Source organism: Pseudopodoces humilis, chromosome 5 (assembly GCF_049639895.1).
Source record: "Pseudopodoces humilis isolate 2021_Gansu_Grassland_sample_001 chromosome 5, ASM4963989v1, whole genome shotgun sequence".
NCBI lineage: Eukaryota > Metazoa > Chordata > Aves > Passeriformes > Paridae > Pseudopodoces > Pseudopodoces humilis.
In genome coordinates this window covers 45,939,065-45,963,896 of record NC_142204.1, presented here as the reverse complement: position 1 = coordinate 45,963,896, position 24,832 = coordinate 45,939,065, and positions in this window count along the sequence as shown.

Here is a 24,832-nt window from a genome sequence, read left to right as displayed (position 1 = left end):
TGACATAGTTGATAGGTCCAAATACAGCCACTTGCATAAGGAGGCTCCAGCATAAATTCTACTGTTTCTTAAAACTATGCTATATCAAACAAAAATTCAGATAAAACATCTGAGGTATGTTTTATTTGGGATATACTATACCAAGTTTCACTCCATAAGGACAAGAATCAGAAGTTGTGCTGAGGGGAGGGAATAAATGCTGAAAAAAAACTCTATTAGATATTAAAAAAATACATCATACACGTATTCAACCTCAGTAACAGTGGTTTTGTACAGTAGCACTTAAATGCTACCAGTTTTATGAAGTACAAGTGAGGCTGTATTAAAATTTACCAGCAAAATCACCAAGAAATATAAAGTCCGTAAATATATTGTTGTTACAAAAGTTGGTTTCAGCTAAGAAAAAATGAGATATGGAGAAGCACCAAGATGCATCAAGGAAAAAAGTGGAAACAGTTCCTGCATTTACCAGTATCAAATGGGAGTGTGACTTATTTTCCAACAGGTAAGTGTTTCAGGAAAAAAGATAAAGCACAGGTCAAAATAAGTAAAAATAAATATACAAAATACAGCTCAAATAAATGTTAAATATATGAACTTTATATGTAACAAAATTGTGCAGTAGCAAGACTACTATAACCTCAGAACGATTCATCTTTCTGTGGGAAACTATCCTGAAAAGCTGGCTTTCCTGACAAGAACAATTTCAGCACAAATTTAACAAGATGAACATTTCATCCTGTTGATGATCTGAGCTTTGAGGTCAGGTTTGACTGCTCTGAGAGCCAAAGCACCAAATTAGCAACAGATGCATACCCAATGGCTGATAGAATTTTCATGTTTAGTTTTCTGTTAAAACTCTGCACTTTGGCACATTATGACTGCCATTGGTACTGATATTTAAATTCTCTTCTGGTGCACAGGCACCTGATCTAATTCATGCAGAGATTATGGACAAATCACATTTACAAGCTTTGGCCCAAGATTTTGCTTATAAATTCAGGTGAAAGCATGAAAACTCTATAAGCAGTAAAGTGTCAACCTGGCAACTCCAGAGGTAAGTAAACCAGCTATCAAATTCAGTTTAGCCATGTGTATCTCCAACTATAAAATTTGAAGCAGCCAAGTACCGTTAGCATAGAAAATCATTCATCATCAGTGTTATCTCAAAGCATTAGTGGCACAGTCATATTTGGTTTGCTAATGAAGTGTAAAGGTTTCTTTTAGTTCTGGATCATAGATTTAAATTATAGCAGAAACGAAGTTCCTAAGGAACACAAAAACTTTCTTGAAAAGCTTTTTGCTATGCTTCACTCTGCTTTAAACCACCAGCCTCCCCATCAGTAGATATTATACTGGAAGGGGAAGATTTTTTTAGTCTTAAAATGCTCCAATATGCATGTATTGCATATCCAAACGCCTGTACTGTTTTATCTAATCATGTCCTTTCTAGTGCATTAATGCACTTGAAAAAAGGTGATCTTATGAAAAATATAATGACATAGATGAAGTCACATTTTCACAGATCTTGTCTATTTAATAAAATGAGTTTTAAAGATTTTATAAACTGGTAAAATCACTCAGTGGACATTCTTTAACTTTTAATTCAAGGTAGTGTAAGATATATTCTATATATTCTTAATACAAAAAAAAATAGAGTGGTTAAATTTGAGTCACCTACAAACTTGTCTGAGCCAAGAGAACTTGAGTATTCAAGGTAGAACTTTTTCAGGTCAAGGTTAATCCAGATTCACCTGAAACTTCTGGTGAAGGTCTACTGAACTGAAGGCTGGTAGACTAGCATACACAGAAAGCTATTCCAACCCTGTCCTTTCCAATGAAAATCCTGCAATTTACTGGAGAGCAAATGTCCAGGGAATTCTTGTGCTGGACACAAATGGGACCATGGTACCCAAAAAGCCTGGGCAAGTCTGTTCTCTCGAATTTTCCTTAACTTTTTATATATGCTTATACATTGGACAGCACAGCCTTTTAGGAGAACTATCCTAAGTTTAATCTTTCACTAGATGCATTGTCCGTTTATTTTAAACATACTGCCCAATAATTTCTGTCAGTGAAATTTTTCCTTCACTGTGGAAATTACTGAATAAATTATATCTCCATCTTCTCTATAAATTTACATTTAATTTATATTTGGATGAATTTTTGCCAATCTCAAAACTCTTTATCTAATCAGCTTATGTACAGAAGTTTTTCCATGTTTATTGTGACTTTTGTGTCCTCTCTTTGTACTTTTTCTACTTATCCTGTATCCCTTGGAGATACAATGACCAGAACTGAAAATAACTCTTAAGCAGCAAGGACATCCTGGATGTATGCAATCTGGTAATGGCACTTTCCAATTTATTCTGTTCTTTTCCGAACAGTACCTAAAATTCTGTTTAGATTTTTCTAGCTGCTTATTTCACTGATAGTTACTTCTGAAAGTAACAGAGTGGGATAAAATAGGGAGAAGGTGGTTTTGACAGAACATTTCTCAAGCCTGTGTCAGCAAGTAATAATGGGTTGCGATGAGTAGTCCCTGCCAAAAGCTAGGGCCACAATAAAGATTATTAATTTAATAGAACATATGTATAGCTAATACTTGTTACGATATGTAATTTGCAGATTGAAAAAGGCTTCCAACTGTAATAAGGCAGAAAGTACTTTAAATAGCTAAGTTAATTTTTTCCTCTACTGCTAGATGAGCTATTAGTTCTCTGTTTCACTGAATTCAGACGTGAGAATTTAGGATGGGTTTCTTTTCTTTCGAAAGAAAGAAGGATTTATCTTGAACTTAGAAGGCGTAAAAACAATTTAGAGGGGATCAACAGGAAGGTGGTGCCTATGGGGAGAGGATATTCCCATCCCTCTTTAACTGGCTGGAGGGCTGGGTGGGGTCAGCTGCTGGTATGAAAGAGGGAAGAGGGTTATTTTTTGAACCTAAGGTCCCAGATTTTTAGTAAAATACATCATAATGTTACTAAAATAGAATATTTTGTTTTAGGCAAACTTTTCCCAGGTTTTTAATGAGGTATCTGACCTAAAGTTTTACTAAATAAATGCTATCCTTTTCATCATTCTGCCTGCTCAGTGATGTTGCAGTATATGTAGTGGTATGATATCAGATTGTGGGTGAACTGTCTCCTCAGAAACAGATTTCAGCGACAACAGTGCAGGCTTGTGTCTATGGTAGATTTGGAAGAGACAGAATTTATGGATGGGTCATGCCAAACCATAAAGATCTGTGTGGTTGCACTTCTGTGTGCTGGGCTTTAGGATAAACCTTCCTCTTGTATTTACTCACCAGCAACTTTTCTGGAAACCCACACAGCACCACATTTTCATCTGCTTTTGGAACCCCTTCACAGACTTTCACCTTTTAGGCAGAGTTCCATTCACATCATGCCTGCTATATTCAGTGTTGTTAAAACTTCAAATCTTTACTATTTTCCACCTCTTTCCAAGTGTTGCCTTGTTTCTGGGATGAGTAGTCTTTAAATAATCAACAATCTTGCCTTTCTCAAAATTCATTTTTGCTTTACTACACACAAAGGACAACATATGTTGGAGTACCATGATTTTCTTAACTTGAAGCATGGTCTTATTAATGTCAGCACTGTTTCGTTGGTCTTTCTGTATTCATTCAAAGGTGTAATACATCTGGTCTCATAAAGACTTTTATAATATGTGTTATGTGCGTATGTGAATACATCATCCTAGTTCCTTTTACTCAGAGGAGCAGATCAGCTGCTTCAAAAAATAATCCCACTCAAAAATCGAAGTTTAAAACATGAAAAACTGAATCACCCTCTGAAACAGTGTGCTCATTTCAGATACCTGTACAGGCAACCAAGAGTCAGAAGTCCAGTGGAAAGAATCACATCCCGGAATATATTTTCTCATGAGAGAGCATTTGAAAACAGGAACTATCCTTCTTTTCAGCATATGTATGCATATGAACACTGATGTATGCACAGCAATATGATAAAAATAACAGAAGAATGCTACCTTGGTTTTAGCTTTTTCTATTTTCTTGCAGCCTTAATAACTGATTCCCTTCATATCAATTTCTGTAGTGTCTAGTATAAGCCAACAGGTCCAGTTCCACTCTAGCTTTTCTCATAATCAAAAGTGCAACATACTTAACTAACAAAAATGCATTTCTTGTAAGTTGTTGTATGCTGTGGTTGAAAGCCACTCATACCCTTTGTCACAGCTGCAATCATTGTAATTACGTTGTTAGTGCATTAGTTGGCTTCCATCTGGAGCACAGTGTTTGTTCTCAATAGATGTCGTATGGTTGAAAGGCACCACTTAACTATGAATCACCCCTTATTGATGTAATCATTCTTACTTTATGAACACAGATAATTAATATAAAGCTTCTCTGTATGCAGCATTGGCAATCTCACTTCGGCAGATTTTTTTTATTTTTTTTAAAATATCTTTCCAAAACACCCATTTCATATATTTTTTTTCCTGCCCTTTTGCAGTACCATTCCATTAAAATTTCTCAGTTGAAACAAGGAAACATATTAAGTTTTTAATTCCTTTTACCTATTCATATGGAAAAGCTTGTGTTCTCTATAGTGACCAAGAATTAATATCTTTCTCCATGACTGTTTAATACCCAAGGAAATCCTTACCTTGAAACCCAAGACTACATTCTATCTTAAAGACTGCTCCCCTCTTTCTTATCTCAGAATTGGACCTGGCATAGTTGCAAGTCTCTTGATGTTGTACATTTAGGACTTAGCACAGTCTATAATCTGTCCTCCATTGAGAACACCTCTTTGTCACTCTAGGAAAGCAAACCTGTCATTTAAAATAAGGTTTGTTGGCATCAGGGTGCAGGCAGAATCTTAGTACTTGGAAAGAGTCCAGTATGCTGTGTCCAGCATTGACTGGGAATAACATGAATAACTTCCAAGCATGGTGCAAAGAGCCAGGGGTCTAGAGCATCCGTGGCAAAAAAAGAAAGGTAAATTGCTGGGTAGGCTAGGGGTAGTGGCTGCTCCATGTCAAGAGATCACTAATTATGTAACTGAGATCAGTCATTTTTCCCAATTAATTATTGAATAGGCCATTAAAATATTAGCACATTGTTTTTAACACCTACCAGCCAAGTTAGCAGTTTTTGGAAGGCTTATACACATTTTTAAAACATTATAGAAATAAAGAAAACAGACAATTTAACCCTGTCTGGTTCTGTTTTGAGTCTAGGATACAGATGAACTCTTCCTTCTTGTACATAACTTAAGCTAGCTGTTCTTAGAGGTACAGTGCCAAAACAACTTGCCTTCTCTGTTGGTTTGCTCTTCTCACATCCCCTTTCTTCTCCCTTACTCCCTTGCTGCTTCGCGTCTGAATCAGAGCCACAGCTTCTCAGGGCAGAAACCTTGCATTTTTCAACTGTTTCATAAAGCACTTAGACAATAGTAATAAAAACATATTTAATGATAAAATATCATGGCTCAATAAATGTAGGTTATGCAAGAATTAGAATATATCCTCATTGTTACCTGTGGAGTTTGTCTCTTGTCATGTATTTTGCTGTGAGTCTGGGCTTAGATTTTTGATTGGGCTCAACTTTGTTGTTTTCATTGTAGTAAAGTAAAAACAGAAGGAGAACGAATTTTCGAAGCTTGGAGGCTTTTTCTATTTGGCAAACAGTCCAATTACTTTTACTATTGCTACAAAAAAAAAAAGCCCAAAAAAAAGTAAAAAGAGTAGAGCAGCATTCTAAAACAATCATAATCCACACAGACAAAAATGAGAAAGGAAAGCCCCCCAAATCATATTTGTCTCTTATTTTCCTTTGCTCAGTTCTCCAAAGACACAACAGCAACACATCCTTTAATTTGTTATATAAGAAGACCTTGCAGCTGATTTTTTTAACTTGATTTCACAGAATCACAGAATATTCTGAGCTGGAAGGGATCCACAAGTATCATTTTGTTTGTCCATTTGACATCAGTATTAACATTTTATCCTCTTCAAATAAGGTAGTATGCATCCCTGGTGACTCAGTTTTAAATCCAGTGCTGTGACAACAGGTGAAGTCATCACGGTATATGAGACATATTTCCTCCTACAGATTCTGTGTTCCATAGACTTAATTTAATTTGCAATGTCTTCTGATTTCCCATGGCCTCATTTCCAGCCTTCTTTCCCAGCCTGCAACCTGCCATTAAATCACCTTTTCTTTCTTTATATCCTTGCTAAAATGCATGTTTTCCTTCCTAGACTTCCAGCTAAATCTAAAGTAGCCTATCGACGCTTCAAATTAGCTCACTGTGCACAATTTAAATTTTTCTTCAGTCAGAGACTCTCAGCTTTCAGAACTTTCTGAAAGGGAAGGGAAGGGAAGGGAAGGGAAGGGAAGGGAAGGGAAGGGAAGGGAAGGGAAGGGAAGGGAAGGGAAGGGAAGGGAAGGGAAGGGAAGGGAAGGGAAGGGAAGGGAAGGGAAGGGAAGGGAAGGGAAGGGAAGGGAAGGGAAGGGAAGGGAAGGGAAGGGAAGGGAAGGGAAGGGAAGGGAAGGGAAGGGAAGGGAAGGGAAGGGAAGGGAAGGGAAGGGAAGGGAAGGGAAGGGAAGGGAAGGGAAGGGAAGGGAAGGGAAGGGAAGGGAAGGGAAGGGAAGGGAAGGGAAGGGAAGGGAAGGGTAGGGAAGGGAAGGGAAGGGAAGGGAAGGGGGAAGGATTATTCATCTATTTGTTTGCAAATAGAATTCCAGGCTAGAAAGAGTTAAACAAACACTGAGGTCTCAATTAGGGGAAAAAATAAATGGATTGAATGAAAATCACAGACAACATACCAAAACAAAAGAGTGTGTTTAAAAAAGGAAAGGTAAAAATATAGTAAAACAGTAAAATTAAATAATGGTAGTTTGGGAATAAGTATTCTAAGATTGAACAATTTCACAGAGGAAAAAGGAAGGTAGGAGCAAAACACGTTGATGACACGCCTGTTTAAAACTTTGCTCTTTATTACCTTTTGGTATTATGTTATTTGACCATCTAACTTCTTTCCTGTGTAAATATTCCTGATTGGTTTGATTGTTTTTTGAGCACAGTCCTATATTTTTTAATATCTCTACTGGAATTCAAAGACAGATTGGGTCATACAGTATTCCTAGTCACGGTCACAGATCACCTGTAAAAATAATAGTAAAGCAAAATTTCCCTCATTTCATGCAACTCTATTTGGCTTCTTCAGGACACATTGAAGACAATATATTCATTCCTCTGAGTGCTGATGTTTCTTTATAACTGTAATTCATGTGAAGCATCTGTCCTGCCATCTGTGATTACAAAGTTGTGCAGCCTCCGTGTTAGTTTTGCATATACAGATTGATTTTTGAAGATATATTGTGATGAATCAAAATACAATCATTTCAAGGAATTATTTTTTGAAGTATTGCCAGCTCATGTAAAAGAAAAAAAAAATCCTAAAGGAAAATTTCATTCATTAATTAACTAACTTGCATGCAAAGAAAAAACATGAGCATATTGAATTCATCTCCAATACCTGATTGCGAAAATTCACAATAATAGTAGGGACAATAAGAAAACAGCTTAAAATTTCATTCTGAATCCTCAAGGTATTTCTACTCTATAAAAAAATAAATAAAGTTTAAAATTAGTAGTTTGAGCAAGCAAGATGAAGAATGAAGGGACAGATATTGTTAAATGGAAGAAATGCTCAGTGAAAACCAGATTGTCCTAAGGAAAATCTTGACACAATTTAAGAGCAAAGTAAAGTTCAGAATATTTGAAGTTGGAACACATCATTTTACTATGGGAAATTAATGACAGGCTAAAATGAAAGCACTTAAAATGTGTAATTAATAGCAATCATGAATTTCCATTAATAATAAAGCACTTTGCTCTGAGAATAATGTACATTAATTTAATGAAAAATATAAATTATCCTTAATCACCCATTTTTTTGTCTGTATGCATTTTAACATTAACATGTCTTTGCACTGATTTTAGAGTGCTCATTTTAACAGGAATATCAGCAGGTTCTAGCCCAACATTAAAATACAGGAAAAGGAAATCTAGGGGATATAAATACACTTTGAAAAGCTATTTCCACAAACACACTCTGAAAGTACTTTCCCAGTGATTTTAGAGCCATTTGTTGTGTTCTCTAATTGTAAGATTAACCCAGCTTTCAGAAGGCAATATTTTTATCTTGTAGTTTTCTAAGAAGAAAGAGAAAAAGAGTAACCTAATGTACTATAAGTGGGTGTAATTCTGCTGATACACACCATATTTTAATTTGGCAAATCCAAGCTTTTGTCTACTCTGTTGTTTCCCTGTAGCAGTCAAGGATTTATACACAAGCAACACAGAATGTTTAATTTAGCAAAATTGCCATTTCAAAACTGTGTAGTCAAATGTTTAACTAGAAGTGTTTGGGGAACAGATGGACTATTTAATTGTTGATTTTTTAAAAAGTCCTTAAAACAAATAAACAGCCTATTTGAATGCAGTTTTGCTTGAAATATTCTCAAGGGTATAACTGTTAATGTATGAATAAATGTGTTTACAACTTCACTTTTACTGCTTAGGCAATCTTACAAACAATTGAAGAAAAGTGTAAATATCACTGCATTTAACATGGTTATTTTATGTCACAAGTAGTAAAAGAATAGAAAACTTAATATCTTACATATTTGTGACTGGTATATGTGCTCCTTGCACAAAACACTCCATGTTATAGAGGACTGCAAAGCCTCCTATGTTCCCTGCTGTACTAAGAAAAGAAGGAAAAGGTCCTAACAGCAGCACAAAAGCTGTTTATCTCCCAGGTACCAAGGGTTAGTTACTGTAATGTAGCTTTGAATATCAGCCACGAGACTGAAATGGAACAATGCATGTAATTTAATCCAATGTAGATATAAATTCTCAGATGTTTTCATCTTTGTCATGGGTATAAACTAGGCTAGAAGTAGACCTGGTGTAGGCTATGATGGGCAGTACTAGATATCTCTAGAATTTTCACAGAACATTTCCTCCAGGGACTACAATACGCTGGCAAGAATCTTTGAATATGTTTTACACTGACCTCAACCCCACCCCTGCAATGAATTTAGGCAAAGTAGAGAAAAATGAAGCTTAGACTGAATGGGTAAGGAGACCATTTTATGTGTGTGAGAAGTACCAGACCTCAACCAAAGAGATCAGATCTTAACTTTTTCGACAAGACAATTCAGAATGATTCATAATATTTTGACAGGAGTAGAGCAGTGTCTGCTCTGGAGGGTGCAGCCCAGCAATCATGGATTTTTACAGTATGAGATTGGGAAAGATGTGTGACTGTCTTGTAGGTGAGTTATCTCCTGTTGCCAGTTCAGCTGCCTCTTTCATAGGCAGCTGCTTATTTCTTAGTTCAGAGAAAGAGCCTTTGGGCTTCTGGGCCAATTTCAGTATGTTTATTTTCTTTTTTTTTTTTTTTTTTTTTCAAAACACCTGTCAGAATATTTAGTTTTTATTTGAGCTACATTTAAAACTCTTTTATAAAGAAAATGGACTCATCTTACCACAGAAGATTACCATTCTCAGAGATGTAAACATGTTCAGATTAAATGGATTTTATAATCTGTTTCTTTCTATGCTCATTCATGAAGTTTCTGCAGTCAACTTTTAGACGATTATTATTCAGTCAATGACTAGTTTTATTTGTTGCTAAAGCAAAACCACAAACTATTCTAAATGGACTGATACAACTATGGAAACAGAGCAGGACATTTTAAAAAAATAAAACTGCAATCAGTCTTTGACATTATTCCTCTTGTTATGAGTATTCAAAGTAAGTTAAGCAGTAAGATCACAAAGATCCACAAATAGCCTTATCCTGCTTATGGCTGTGTTTATATTCTCTGGGTTGCACAGAAGTGAACTCAAGCTCACCATCTCTTTTTCCTATGTGTTTTCATGACAGCACTTCAGCAGAGCTGTCTCGCCCACAAAAACCCTGAATCAGGTGTGTCCTAAAGTGAATGCCATATTAAGGTCAGCTTTTCACCAGCACAACACCTTTCCTGCACAAGCAGTCCTCCTGCTGCTGCGGAGAAACCAGGCCATGGCACATGGAGCACAGCCAGCCTGGGAGGGTGGAGACAAAGGCATGAAGCTGAGCATTCCTCGGCATACATGCTACCCTTGGCACCAAACTCTACTCTCCTGACTGGGAATTCATGAAAATCATAGCTTTGACAAGGTCAGCTCTGTCCTTTTCCTCGTCATCTCACACTTGTCCACAGAGCAAAAGTTCCAGGGAATGAGACTGGGACACCATCCCAAGGAGGTCAGCACATTTCCTTCACATTTCCTCACAAAGCTGCAGGGAGAACTGATGTCTCTTCTCAACCTCTTTTTTCTCCAAACTAGACAACTCTAAGCTCCTCAATTACTTCTCACAGGATATGTCTTCTTCCTTCTGCCTTCTTTGTATTTTTAATTCCTGAGTGTTCTAATATAAAAAGATGGAAAATCAGGCTGATCTCCCAAAGCCTTTACCCTGGCTAACCAGGTGGCATCCTCCAATGACCATAACTTCTTTTCCTTTAAGATGATAGCTATAGGATCATATTCACCTAATTTAATATCTGCAAGGCAAATAGCTACCTTTATCTTAAGGTGCTTCTATAATTAACAAAACAGGACTATCTACAATACAACCTGTACAATCTGTTTTTCACATCAATATTAAGAGAATAAATATGTTGCACAGTGTTTATTTCTCACCAGTGAGTTTAGTCTACTCAACTAATGTGGCCTATCTGTCAAAGCCTCAAATTTACCTCTTTCTTATGTCTGTGGTTCTACCCTGCCTGTATCAGCTGCTTTTAATTCTTGGTGTACAGCAAGAACGTTGTGTTATTAACATGTTGCCAACATTATCCTTGAGGCTGTATCAAAAAGATACTCAACCTAAGAACCATCACCAGCTAGACTGCCCATACTTGCCAGAGTTCAAATTAAAATGAGCAGAATTGTTTTTTCTGTCACCCCATTCCTGTTTCTTTCATTGTGATTGACAGTGACTGACTGCTTTTAGGTGAGCCCCATCCAATCAGTACTTTTTAATACTCTGCCCATTATTAGGGTGTGCTTTTTAACCTTTATTTTATTAATATTTATTTATATAAGTCTCTGTTGTCAGACCTGTTTGGTTTTTTGTTTCCAGTAGTTGTGTTTGGCAGACTATTGCAAAGTCTTAATTTTCTTTAACTATAATTGTTGAGATCTGGGTAAGAACCAGCTTAGCAGCAAAAGTGAGAATGAGTATAGAACAGAAACCAGTCAAGTTTCTTCAAATAGAATAAAAGACACTGGGGAAAAAAAAAAAAAGAAAAAAAAGGTGAAAAACTCTACCCACAGATGAGTAGAGCTGGGAAAACATTAACCTCCTTACTCATTTTCCTCACCCTTCATGGAAGTTCAAGTTAACACCAAGAAAGCTTCATTTGCCTCCATCCAACACCAGCTCCAAGAGGTGGCTCAAAGACAGCATCAGCAGCTCTGCTGCTGGCTGAAGTTAGGGCCAAGTTGACCCCTCAGAGGATGCTGCCTGCTTCCCTTTCCTTGGGGCTACAGCAGCTCTTCCTGCTTCCACTGCTTGTCCATTGGAAATTACGGCCCACACAGGCCACTGACAGAGGCTTTCACACAGGAGCTGGGGCTCTCTGGGACTCAAGGAAAGTTCACATCATTTTTCTATGTCTTGATCTGCTGGATAAGGTAGTTTGCTACACCAAAGCTATCAATGTATCCTACCTCCAGAGCTGTACCTCATTACATTTTGACTTTCAAGCCATAACTTCTTTTCAGAAACCTGCCTTCCCTGACAATCCATGGGAAAGAACTGTGGGTGAGGTAAGTGCTGGTGGATGGGAATCCCATGAGCTGGCAAGGTCCTGGTGCCAGATCTGAAGACCTCTCCAGCTCTAAAATGGAGAGTTTAACTACATGGAGGGCTCATAAGCATGAGGAAGAGAAGGATGAGAAGGAGGAGAAGCATTGTGGGTCTCTATCTGTTACTGCAAGCTTAACAAGCTGTTGTACGCTGCACCCAAGTGAGATGTTATTCAGCCAGGTGCAGGCTCTTTTACCCCAGCACCTCATTAGCAACATGAGAACAGTTTAACGCTACATTTTCTGCATCCACACCTTTGCTCATGCACACACTTACTCAGCTGAAAACTCAGAATTCCTGCTATGAAAAGAAGAAAATGCTGCAACTTATGTAATGAGCCAAAAGCTGTTAAAAGTGTAGCAACAGTTCAGTCAAGGAAACAAAAACAATTGCAGATTAAACAGTGTAGCCACAGCATAACCAAGATTATTATTATTATTATTATTATTATTGTTATTGTTATTATTATTTATTTATTATTATTATTATTATTAGCATAACCAAGACTGCATATGAGAAGAAAGGCAATTTAGCATCTTAGTTATAGCTTCCCACAATTTAAAAGAGATACATGTAAACAATTAATCCCAGGTATTCTTCAAGAACCCTTCCATGCCAAAGCAGAACATTAAATATATCAAATAACTAATTAAAACATGTAACTTTCTAGTGGACTTGAATTTACATTCCTTCCCACACCCTACAGTAACCAAGCAGAGCTCTGAGCAACGCACAGGTTTTGAGAGGACCTCAGACTTTACAAGCTCACTCTCAGTCATGCTGCCTTTTGTAAAAGACATTTGCCTTCAAAAAGGCAGCAGTGGGGCAGCAATGAAGAATTATGCAAGCTGAGTTGATACATGGCAAACTGTGATATGACATAGATAACATGAGTATCAGTGAAGTGAGCTACTGATGTAAATGCATTTTGAATTTTTCATGACATTAGCAAGAAAATCTCTCTATTACAAGAAAACCTGAAGTTTTATACAGCAGCGAGGCAAAGGACAAGTACATTTCTGTGGGGGACATATGAGTAGGGTTATGTATAAGCCTGTAGGCATGAATGCAGATCTTCCTCTTTCTTTCCAGTCCTCACTCCCCCACCCTACTTAAGCTGATATTTAAGTAGGAAAACATTAAAGATTCTAAAAGTATTCCAACAATTCTACATAGATTTTGCTGAGAACACAAGCTTTAAGATTCTAGCCCATGGCAAACTTAGTCACGGTGGCAAAAAAAGAGAAGTACTCTCTAAAACCAATTTTAAATTAAATGGGTGCCTTGATTTAGTTGATTAGATTGGCAGAAAGGACTTTCCATTAGAAATCATTGATTTCCTATTTTGAAAATCTGTAAAACTACGGTATTACCTATGAAGCTGGTGTGAAATGTTCATGCACAAAACAGAAGCCACCCACCACAAGTTCATGAGCTTGTGTAATAGCCCAGAACACAAGTGCATTACCCCCAGTGTAAACAGAAGCAGAAAGGCTGATTTGCTCTTGGAAATGGCTGTCAGTTCCCAGAAGCATTCTGAGTAAGGGAAGAGATGTTAAGAACTGAACAAAGAGGAGTCTCTCATGATGCTATAATTTCTTAGCACCCTGAACAACAAAGGTAAAACATCATATACAGGGATATGTTCAGATGTAAAACTGATTCCAGCAATCACTGTCCAAAGATGTGGCTGTCAGTTTATAATAAATCTCTGCCATACTGCCTTTTCTTTGGGAGACCTCTTGCTTCCTATCTTCCTTTTTTTATTTTGCTTTACCTTATTTGCTGTGTTTGTGATTCTATCATTTTGACTCAATTTTCAGTTTCTTTCCTTGAATGCAAAGGGAGGAGGTTTGATTTTTGTTCTTCTGTTTTCTGCCTTTTTACTATGGTCTTGAGCTGCTGCATTTGCCTCTTCCTTTTATTTAGTGATATTAGCTTCATTTTCTGCTTTGCTTCTACTATTGCATAATCCAGTTTCTGATGCAGCAAAATCTATGTGTCCTTTTCTGAAAGGAGTTTCTCTGTTACTTGTTCTCTGAAGAAATGTCTCTGAACTCTCTGAAATGACTAGTAGATATTCTTCCCACTACTTAGATGCCACTTTTCAGGATATCTTTTTCTCAGGCAATCTGGGTCTTGGCTCCTTTTTTTCCAGCTTTATCTCAAGTAGTATTAGATATCTTCTAAATACAAGAAAAAAATGTTTCTTTTTTATTTCAGATTGTTCGACTTGTTCAGTTTGGTCAGCTAAGGTCCCTTCTTTGTAAGTGGTTAGAAGTCTTCTTAAGTTTTTAATTCTCTGTGAACACAATAGCCTCTGCTGAGAAAGAAAATCTAAAACACACCCTGCGTAACCAACAGCTTTCCAATAAACCTCAACAAATTTCTCCCTAAACAGACCTAGAGAATACTGGCAGAAAGAGAAGGAAAGAAATTGTACACACTTTTTAGGAGACAATTAAATGCTACTCTTCCATTATATAAAGATTTGATTTTTCAAACGTAAACAATACTTGCCTTGCCAGGACAAAATTCCTACAGATAACTGTTTGCTATGATGGTTACGTCTGGATTCTTCTAATAGATATCATTTTCTATTGAATTTCAATAAATAAAACAACCTGAACCTATTGCAAATTCTAATGTAATGCTATCTTAGATATTCTTCTGTGAGAAGCAGTGAAGTAAAACATTTAAAATACCCAGGTGTGCAAATTATTAAGCTCTATAATGAGATCGCTGAAAGAACAGAATAAGATATCAAACATGAAAGGAGGCCTAGGGATTAAAATTGCTCAGAGCATATATACATGATAAAAATAACCATTGTCTAGTTACACAGATGACAATAGATAACTTTCAGAAAATAAAAAAGAAAAATAAAAAAGCCAGGATATAGATTTCCTCTTTCAGTGTAAACATTAGATGCAATAGGAAGAAACAACTCCTGCAGAAAGTGAGTCTGTATTTGTCCACAGGGATTTATTCCTCCATCCTTTGATACATAGAATACTGACCTCCAAAGCCAAGGGCTAAGGGACCTCCAGAACTTAGCCTCTCTTTCAACAAATGTTTTTCCAGGACTAAAAGGAAAAAAATTTGCAGGAAAGTCTCAGCATGCCCCAGGAAATGGGAAAAAATTACTTTTCAGACCACATGGCAAACCAAAAATGTCAAGAGTCCCTCACAAGTGCTAACAGGATAGGAAAATGAAGTGTGAAGGAACAATACACAAAATGGCATAAAGAAGGACACATTTGATCCCAAATGGCTGGAAGACTAACATTCAAGCAGACTGTTATGCTGACATTTTGTAAGAGACTTTGATGAGGTGACAGTTTGCCTGACTGAAATGCCAAAGTTAAGCAGTGTAAGCGTTCTGCTGTGCAACTGAACAATTTGTGCCCACCTAGATTAGCCTTCAACATGTGAACTAGAGGCTGCCACATGGTATGGGGTGGAGGCGAGACATGATTCTCACTTTACCGAGCACTATTTATCTTTAATCTATGCGGTCTTGCATTTTTCATTGATTTTTTTTGTCATATGTGGGGCTGTCATGGGGCAGCTTTACCTTTAAGACAGCTTTGAGAGCTAATGAAGTTGAAGCTACTGGTGGCTGATGGGAGTTTTTCCTCCTGACCAATTATCAGTCATTTCTAAGAATTGACAGCAGTTCTGACCATTAAAAAGTGAATTCAACTTGTAAACACCCCCTTAAGATGTACAGTCAGAGCTCTCTTGTTCTCTTTGGTTTCTGGCTTCTGACAAGGTAACAAGGCTCTTAGGTAGCCTCCTCCATTCCCCCCGCCTCCATCGGCCGGACAAGGCCGCAGAAGACGAGAGGGAAGTGGGGGGGAGGAAAGGAAAGCAGAGCTGGCAGCCTGGTTTGGTTTTCAGTTTCTGCTGCTGGACTGAAACCTGACACCATGAACTTTTGCAGCTTACCTAAAGCTTTTAATTCTTTTACTACCTGGATAAACATACAGATTACTCCTTTTCTCAGAAAGACAGAGAAAGAGAGACAATCAACATGCAAAAGACATCATAAAACCACCAAAAACAGTGAAGAAAAGAGTTAAGTTTAAATAAAAGAGAGAATAGGAAGATGCTTACAGCTGTAATATCCTTCTGTTAAAACTATGGAGACAGACAATAGTAGTTTAAAAAGACTCCTTTAATTCATGATAAGAGTATGGGAGGAATGGAGTGTTCAAAGTGTGGACTTTTGAGAAAAAAGAGAGTAATTGTGATACCGTGAGTTGCTGGAAAATGAGTAGAGTGAAGATTTTGAAGCCTTGGGGGGCAAAGAGAAAACTGTTTTCCAGGAAGGCTCACAGAGACAGATGAAGAGGACTTCTGCCTTTGAATAACTCATCCTTAAAATAGCATCCCTAAACTCATTGACCCATACACACCTCGGAGTGATGTGGAATGGGAGGAGTGAACACTAATGACAGATTTCCAGGCAGCTGGCATTAAAGAAATAGCAAACTATAACAAAAATAGTTTTCTTGTGAGAAACTCCATAGATTAGCAGAAAGAGACTTCTGTTTCTCTACAAAGACTGATGAAAAAACTCCAGCAAGAATTGGGACTGTTTTTAACCACCAAGGTTCTAAAGTTTTTGTCTCTATGTTGTCATGTGTACAAAGAAATGGTCAAGTGGTAGGAGGTAAAAGGGTTTTCTGAAAGTTTATTCTGGTGTTCTTATTCTTGTAGTTTGTTAATAAACTGTCTTTATTCCTTTTAAGTTTTAAACCTGTTTTGCTCTTGTTCTAATCCATATCTCACAGCAAGAAATAAGTAATTTTTTTTTGTTACTAGTTTAAAACCACGACAGGGGCTGATATAAAATTATTGATCCATGAATGCACATGTGGCTGCAAAATTTAAAAATGGCATTTTATTGCAAGTTCAAATAATGTCCATTGTTCAAGAAATACCTAAAAGTGGCTGATATGCCTGGGCAATTTAGATCACTTTCAGTGAATGAAAAAAATCTACACAGTTGAGCTTTATTCTCTTGGAATGAGTTAAACACCCTTATTTACATTGAATAACAATTTTCACGAAGCAGTCAGCTAGGCAGCTTGTGACTTTGATTGAAATGTACAATAGTAACTGTAAAATATGCTGAAAAATAAAAAACAAATTAAATAAAATTAAATATGAAAAAAGACAAAAATTGCCACAATGATCAAATATTTTCTCCCTGGAAGGAGGGAAGCTGTTGCTATCAAAACTATTCAAACACCACTTGTTGCCTGCAAATGCTGGTTTGAGGCTTCTCAGAAAGTACTGTGTTTTTAAGGGAAACAAAAAGAAATGTATGTAATGGGTTTGTGTCCAAGGAAGACATTGATTTTAATTGCATTTCAAAGTGTTTAATTATTCCGGATGAATGCTTGTGACAAGCACAGGGATACAAAGTTCAAATTAGCATTATTTTAAAAATCTATCTATAGACTAAACTTTTAATTACTTGCAGGGTGTAGTTTGGTGGATTTTAGTTTAGGTTTTTGTTTTGATCTGGGATTTTTGTTTGTTTTTGTTTTGTATTTTTTTAATTGTAATTCAGTTTTTAGGCATAAGCCTCTGATGCACTCAGAAACAGGAAACTTGCATCCTCAACTCACAGAATATTTCCATGTTTTCTACTAAACAGTGGTTTGATCAGTTTTGCAATTGCATCTTTTCTTGCAGCTCCATTTTATCTTTATGCTATGAGCAATTACTTCTGCCCTTCACTAATACAATGATATTTCAAGGCACCAAAGATGGGATTTTCAAAGCTGTTTAGTGATGGATAAACTTTATCCCCAAGAAAAGGCAGTAAGATTTTTTTGCAATTTATATTCATGGGAGCAAAATTAGGCAGATATTGCAGGCTTAGGAATATTTTACCAGTCTGATGATTTCTCTTGTTTATAGCAATACTGCATTCTTGTCTAAGTTTTATTTTATGCTGTATTTTACAGTTGTGTCCAGTTAAGAAAGGGAAGATTTTCTTTTAAGAGGGGAGACTGTACATTTCAATAACTGAGACTACTTCTTGGTACTGGTTCATAGATCCTTAACCAGAGGCTAAAAAGTAATCCTCTTTATAACCATTTCCAATTGCTCTTTGATGGTTATATTCTCGATATCAGCAAATGGACTTGTACAGTGTGCCTGAAAAAAAAGGACAGAAATAATATTAGTCAATGGTTATCACCAGGGGTTGTGCAGTTCATTTTGTATTGCTGAACATTTTTAAAACACTGTGTAGACGAAAGCACAAAATACCAATTTTTTCAAGCTTTGTCTCATGTTTAAACTTCCTCTTAGTGAGGTGCACTTTGCTGCTTCGTTAAAAGCAGATCCATTTGTATTTCCCTTTGCAAATCTGCAGTCTCACCTATTCGCCTTCTTTGAAAGCAAATGATCATCCCCAGACACTGAGCTATTGCAGATCATCTTTTAAAGAGCAGCAGGAGAATCTTCTCTAGTTATTGATACTTTGTATGTGATGCTGGGCTATAAGGAAGTGTGAGCAGGTCCACAACCATTTAATTTGTTTGTACCGTGGGCAGGTTTTATTGCCATGTGCCTTTTCCACTGCATCAAAAATGTTTACAAAGAAGAGGTCACATAAAAAGTTATGAAAACACTGAGAAAATGAGAATCAAGGTTATGTTCATTGCCATGATGGGAATGAATGCCAGTATTTTTGCCTAGACAATTTGCCTTCATTGGCATTGATAAATATTCTCCGCTTCTTAAGAGTGTCCAATATCACTCAGACATCTCATGAGCTTACAGAATACTTAAAAACACTTCATTAACTGCATGATATTTGGGTCAATTAACAAGGCAGCTCTCCGAGTCTCATTCCTCTTTAGCTGAATGCTACTGCTCTGTCTCAAGGGCTGTAAAGTCTCTGGGATTGCAAATACAATAATTATCAGCACTGAGTTTTGATTCATTGAACTCAAAGGATGGAAGTTAACATTGAGACTTAAATGCTGAGAAGAGTCAGTTCCTTCACTGTTGTCACTGTTGTCTGCAGAGGACACTGGAGAGTAATCAGCCCATGTATAAACACTCAGTACTGTCAACAGGAATATCACACACTTCTGAAGATCTTTGTTGCACAACAGATTTTGACAGGATAAAGCCTGAGACATTGTTTTTCTTTGTTTGGAAATTCTTCTCTTTCCTCTATCAGTCTACATAAGAGACTTCTACTTTGAAATGTAATCACTTAGATAAACTTCATAATTATTGCTTTAACAAGTAGTGAAAGCTGTAATTGAGAATAAAAACTGAATTCTATGCAGGAATCAATATATGCATGCACATGTATACAGGTTCAGTTTCACAAACAGGCTTATGACCTTGACCCCAGAATAAAAGGAGATAATAAATAAAATAAAAAATAAAAATATATAAATAAAATAAAAAATATGTATTTTTGTACTGCAGTGAACGAGGTCAGTTATTTTGGCATTACACATTGCAGTATTGCAAAAAAAGACCATCTTTGCCATAGTCTAGTTTAAGGGGCTGAAATAAACTTTACAGGAAATTTTATTTTTCAGTGGAAAAAGATAGACTACCCATGCCTGGACATAAATCAATCCTATATTTTTGTGCTTTAGACAGCCAAAGACACAGTGACCAGGTACCAGAGTAGCAGAGTCTCTTCCATTTCTGCAGAGGCCTCTTCTGAGAAGGTAATAAGATTGATTAACTTCCAGCACTGGAGTTCAGAGTTGTCAAAATCCAGATCACTTGTCTATGAGCAGCCCTAACCTGCTCTTTAATCCTTTTGGGGGGGGGAAATGAATTATGACATATTAAATTTGGCACAAGTTATTACTTTTTGCTAAAAATAATGAGATTTGCCATTGCACTGGAGAGGCAGGTGGGAAGAGAGGTAATTCCAAGATTCCACAGTGTTTCCATGGGACTATGTGACTGCTGTTTAAAATAGACATTTCCATGGAGCAGAGAGACTATGAAAGAAAGTAAGGAAGGCTATAATAGCTAAAAGATGGGGGTCAAATAAATTAAGGGGAAATAATTATCCTATTTCTGCTTATGAATTTGCTATATTTTTAGAGAACTGAAGAATATTTTAGTCTTTGTTTTGGATATAATATAATTAGAGGAGTATGAAATATGATATTGTTTGTCAGTAGTCTAAACACAGATTACGACTGGCTTTTTCACATCACCTTTTTTAAGCTTAAAAAATTTAGAATTTAGAATTTAGATGAAGAGAAAAAATTAAAACAATTGGCACTTTTCTTCGTAGCTGTATTCTAAAGGATAGCAATGAATATCAGAGATATAGTATAAGTGAATATGAACTGATGTCAAGAAAGAAAACATGAATAACTGTAAGAGATAAAAATGAATTGGCAAAGGGAAAATCACAGTATCAATTTAGAGAATGAAATGAAATAGGTGTAAGAATGCATTGAAACATAGCTATTTCATTTTTCCCTGGAGTAAGACAAAAATCTCGTTCAAAAAAAAATGCCCACCTTGGTTTTAGCTGAGCTATTTACAGTGATAGATAGAGATAGATAGATAGATAGATAGATAGATAGATAGATAGATAGATAGATAGATAGATAGACAGACAGATCTCCAAGATAACAAGGTCCAAAATTATATTTGAGTCAATTAACAAGGCAGCCTTTTGTTTGGTCAAAACCACCATCTTGTAATTAAACCATAGCACTAAGTGCCACATAGAGTCACCTTTGGAACACTCCCAGGGATGGTGATTCCACCACCTCCCTGGAGAGCCTGTTCCAATGTATAAGCACACGTTCAGTGAAGAAACTCTTACTGATCTCCAACCTGAACTTCCCGTGGTGTAGCTTGAGGCCATTTCCTCCTGTTCTGTTGCTGGTTGCCTGGGAGAAAAGGCAGGTCCCTACATGGTTACAACCTCCTTTCAATTAGTTGTAAAGGGAGATAAGGTCTCTTCTGAGCCTTCTCTTCTCCAGGCTAAAGAATCCCAGCTTCCTCAGCTGCTCCTCATGCATGTACACAGGTATAGATATACACCCGGTCTGTTTGTTTACGGAGCATCTTATGTTCACTTGGTTAAAAGCTCAAGGCATTTTGTAAATTTTATTTGTTATACCATATGGCTAAATACACTTAAACTAAAAAGGGATTCTTTAACAGCTTTACCACATCAGAAAAAAACACACCTCCGCCTGTGCTGCAGGGAGTACCAGATACCTTATGACAACCATTTTGATTTAAGTACTTAGACAAAATGTCAAAATGATGCCATGCTGTATACTCAAGGGGAGAAAAATAACTGCTCAGTGCTTAAATATATGGGTCCTTGTATTTATGGGAGTTTAGAGACATAGGTCAGAGCTCCCTCCTTCAAAGGAAACCTGAATTTGACATATCCAATAAATTCACTGCCCCATCTTGCTTATTACCTTTTCTTGGGCAGCAGCCAGTACTTAAGATTCAGAATAATAGAAAGAAAAAATCTTCCTGCTCTGCACAAGCAATTTACTTATATTATAAGCTATAAAGTTTAATAACATTGCACTACTTTCTTAGCCTGTGCAGTTCAATGACAATGATCCTTTTCTTCCTGTGTTTAAATAATTAAAATTATCAAAATATATGAACCAGTAACTTTCAAAATCCTACTTCACAACATTTTATAATGAGTCATGCACACCAATCTGAGATCACATGTAAAATAGTCACAGTAATGAAAAACTGAGTATCACAATCACACGGATAGAATTACAAGTACAACAAAAACTTCAAATGGGATCCAGTCTTAGTCATGTGTCTCATCTACCTACCTTCCTTCTGGGCCTGCCATATTCCCTCAGCAGATAAGCTCTTTAGATGCTGTTCTTTTTAGTCCCAAACTTTGTTGGACTTTGCCTAACTGTGTACAATCATCCACATAAATGCTTATTCTGGGATTGTTAATATCTGAATTTCAAATATGATCCAAGTCTAGGTGGGATCACTGATTGCCTGGCCTGAACAAGTGCCTTCTTCATTCATTTTGCTAAAACTAAATTTTCAGAAAACAAGAGATAAGAAGTAGTAAATGGAGAGGAGAGTATGACTAAAGTCTTTTTGAGAAACCAAGTTCCTGATTAAGTTACCTATACATTTTATGCTTAAAGCTGGTTTGGATTTAAGACTATTTAAAATCATCCTTGGGGTAGAAAATAAAACCTTTTTTGAGTACCACCCTTACTGAAATCATAATCATAATCAGTCCATAAATCATCTCAGCCCATAACTACTTTTCTGTTTCTAATCACATCATTCAGCCTGGAGCTCTATTCACCACAATGTTTTTTCCCCTTAGTCTTCTCCAAGCACCATTTTTTTTGTTGATTACTTTAATTCTCTTCCTGTGACATCACAAATGTCGTTGCCACATATATGTGCTGATCTCCCTCTTTCCTCTCCCTCCCTTTTACCCATCTCCTCTCCCCTCCTTACTCCTCTCTTTTAATGATGGACCTGCTGATTCCTCTTCTGCTTTAAATCTCCCTCTTGATTCTTCCAGTTATCTTTTCTTTTAATCCTTTACAATATTTCAATCTTTTACAATATTACAATCCTTACAATATTTTTTTTTTTTAGATGCGGCTCCTTTGACATTATTTCCTCTATTCCTACTCCTATATTAGGAAATATTTATGACAGAGGTTCTGTGATAAGATGAGTTCATTTTTTACTCCTTCAGTTTTGCAACCTAAATTTTTCATATCTGTTCCACTCCTGCTTGTCTTTCAGGTCAAGAGTCTTTGACTCAGGCTTCAGTGACAATTCAAGCTTTTAGACTATAAACTTTACACATTTTTTTTTATTTCTAGGTCCTCTCTATTCTACACAGAAACCCACCTTGTCATACTGCCCATATTCTCCTTACAGTAGAGTAATATTGCTCCAAAGATGATTAATAAATTCATCTCTCCCTTTGAGTCCTACTATCACTTGTCCCTTTTTCAAGTCAAACACAAGCTGATAGTCTTAATTGTCAAAGTCCTTCTAGCTGTACTCTCACTCTACAAACTCTGCCTTGAAGTAGCAGCATTGTTGGCTCTCCATCTGACAGTTTGGTTACATTTTGGAACAGACACTACAGGGATTCTACATGTTTCTGTTCACATGTGGAAAGCCATGCATGAAAATGTTTCATTTTTCTCAATCAGCAGTTTCATCCCCCACTGATCTATCCATATCAGCTGAATTTTCTATTGCATTTCAATTGAAAGATATTTGAAGGAAGATCTATCATTGTAAACTTACACCACATAGCACCTTGAATGAACTTCTGGGCACTAGGATAATACAAACAATTTTAATAATACAAACAAGTGCTCAGGAAGTCTTTACTCCAATTAAAACCAAATAAAGGATAATATGGGATTTTTGAAGTATGTTTCAAGGAAGGAAATGTGATATGACCATTCTATCCCACTCAGAGCACACAGGGCAGAGCACAGGTACACTGGTCCCTGTAGACAAAACTGGGGATTTGGGACTCACTATTTCAGCAGGGAGAGTGCAGCATGTGCTTCCACCTCCTTTGCTCGATATGAAAAGCAATAAGCTCTTTCCCACTTGTGCTATCAGTGCAATGCCACTCCTCACAGCAATCCATGCAGCTGGGGCAAATGACAGCTTTTTGCTATGCCTGTTCCTGCCTCTTGCTTCCCAGAATTCTCCCATCCTTTTGTATATCTCTGCTCTGATGGGTGCAAGTTAATCCAAAGCTGCTAGTGATTCGGACTAATCACTAATTCATTACAGTAAACAGAATGCACGCACTTTTCTTAATGGCTGTACAGATTTAGAATATTAGTTTGGATAAATATGCACAAGTAAATCATAAAATTATCCCCAGAAAAATGCAATTCCTTAGCTCTCTCAATCCATCCAATATGTCAAAAAGCCATTACTCCCTACAGCCTTCCAAAAGCACTTTATCCTTCTTTGAAGATGGCATCAGAAAAGATCCAGCAGCTTTAATGGTCTAGAAGTGAGCAGCTGGCACTTCTGAGTCAAAATCTCCATAGGACACAATACACAAGCATTCGCAATGTGAATTCAGTGTGCGGTCAAGTGACTGTGTATTAAAATGTCTCTGTAGAACTGTGTGGTCACTCAAATATAAATCAGAACTGTGATTGCTGAGTTCTATTACAGTGTGTCAGGAAGACTACAGAAAGCAAGCTTCTAGTCTGCTACATTTTTGAAAATGCTGGCAACCTTTCCCTCCCTGTTGCCATCCAGCAGTGCTTACTGAGCTGTACCACAATCAAAGTGATACCTACGTATTGAGGGTTGTACACTAAGAGTTAATTCAACTATATGGCTTTCTTTAGAGAAGAATGCACTCAAATATATCTGTGTAATGAAGATTTTTGTATTATACACTGCTACAGAGATATCCCCTTTATAACAGTGAGCTATCAAAAATAAATCTCTCACCTCTCTAATTCAAGCTGGGAGAAAGAATGAAGATGAGATAGGGAAGAACAGTAGCTGTAGAAATGAAATCAGTTTGATATTGCTGAAAGATCATTAAAGGGAGCAATATGGAAAAAATTAATTCCATATTGCTGTATCTGATATCATGGCAGATTTTGGCACTTACCTGGAGCCTGCAGAGACCACTCCAGGACTATGGCAGCAGTATATTATATCCAAGGCCTTTGTACTTAATTTTGTTGTCATTCTATGCAGTCAAGAGCAGGAATGCATGTTTTAGGAAATTAAATATTAAATATTCTAGTGTCAAAGCCCAGACTATAAACTATCATTCCTACTTTAGCTTCTCAGAACACTCAAAAAAGAAAGTTTAAAATTCCTTGTTGCAGAATACTTGGGGTAT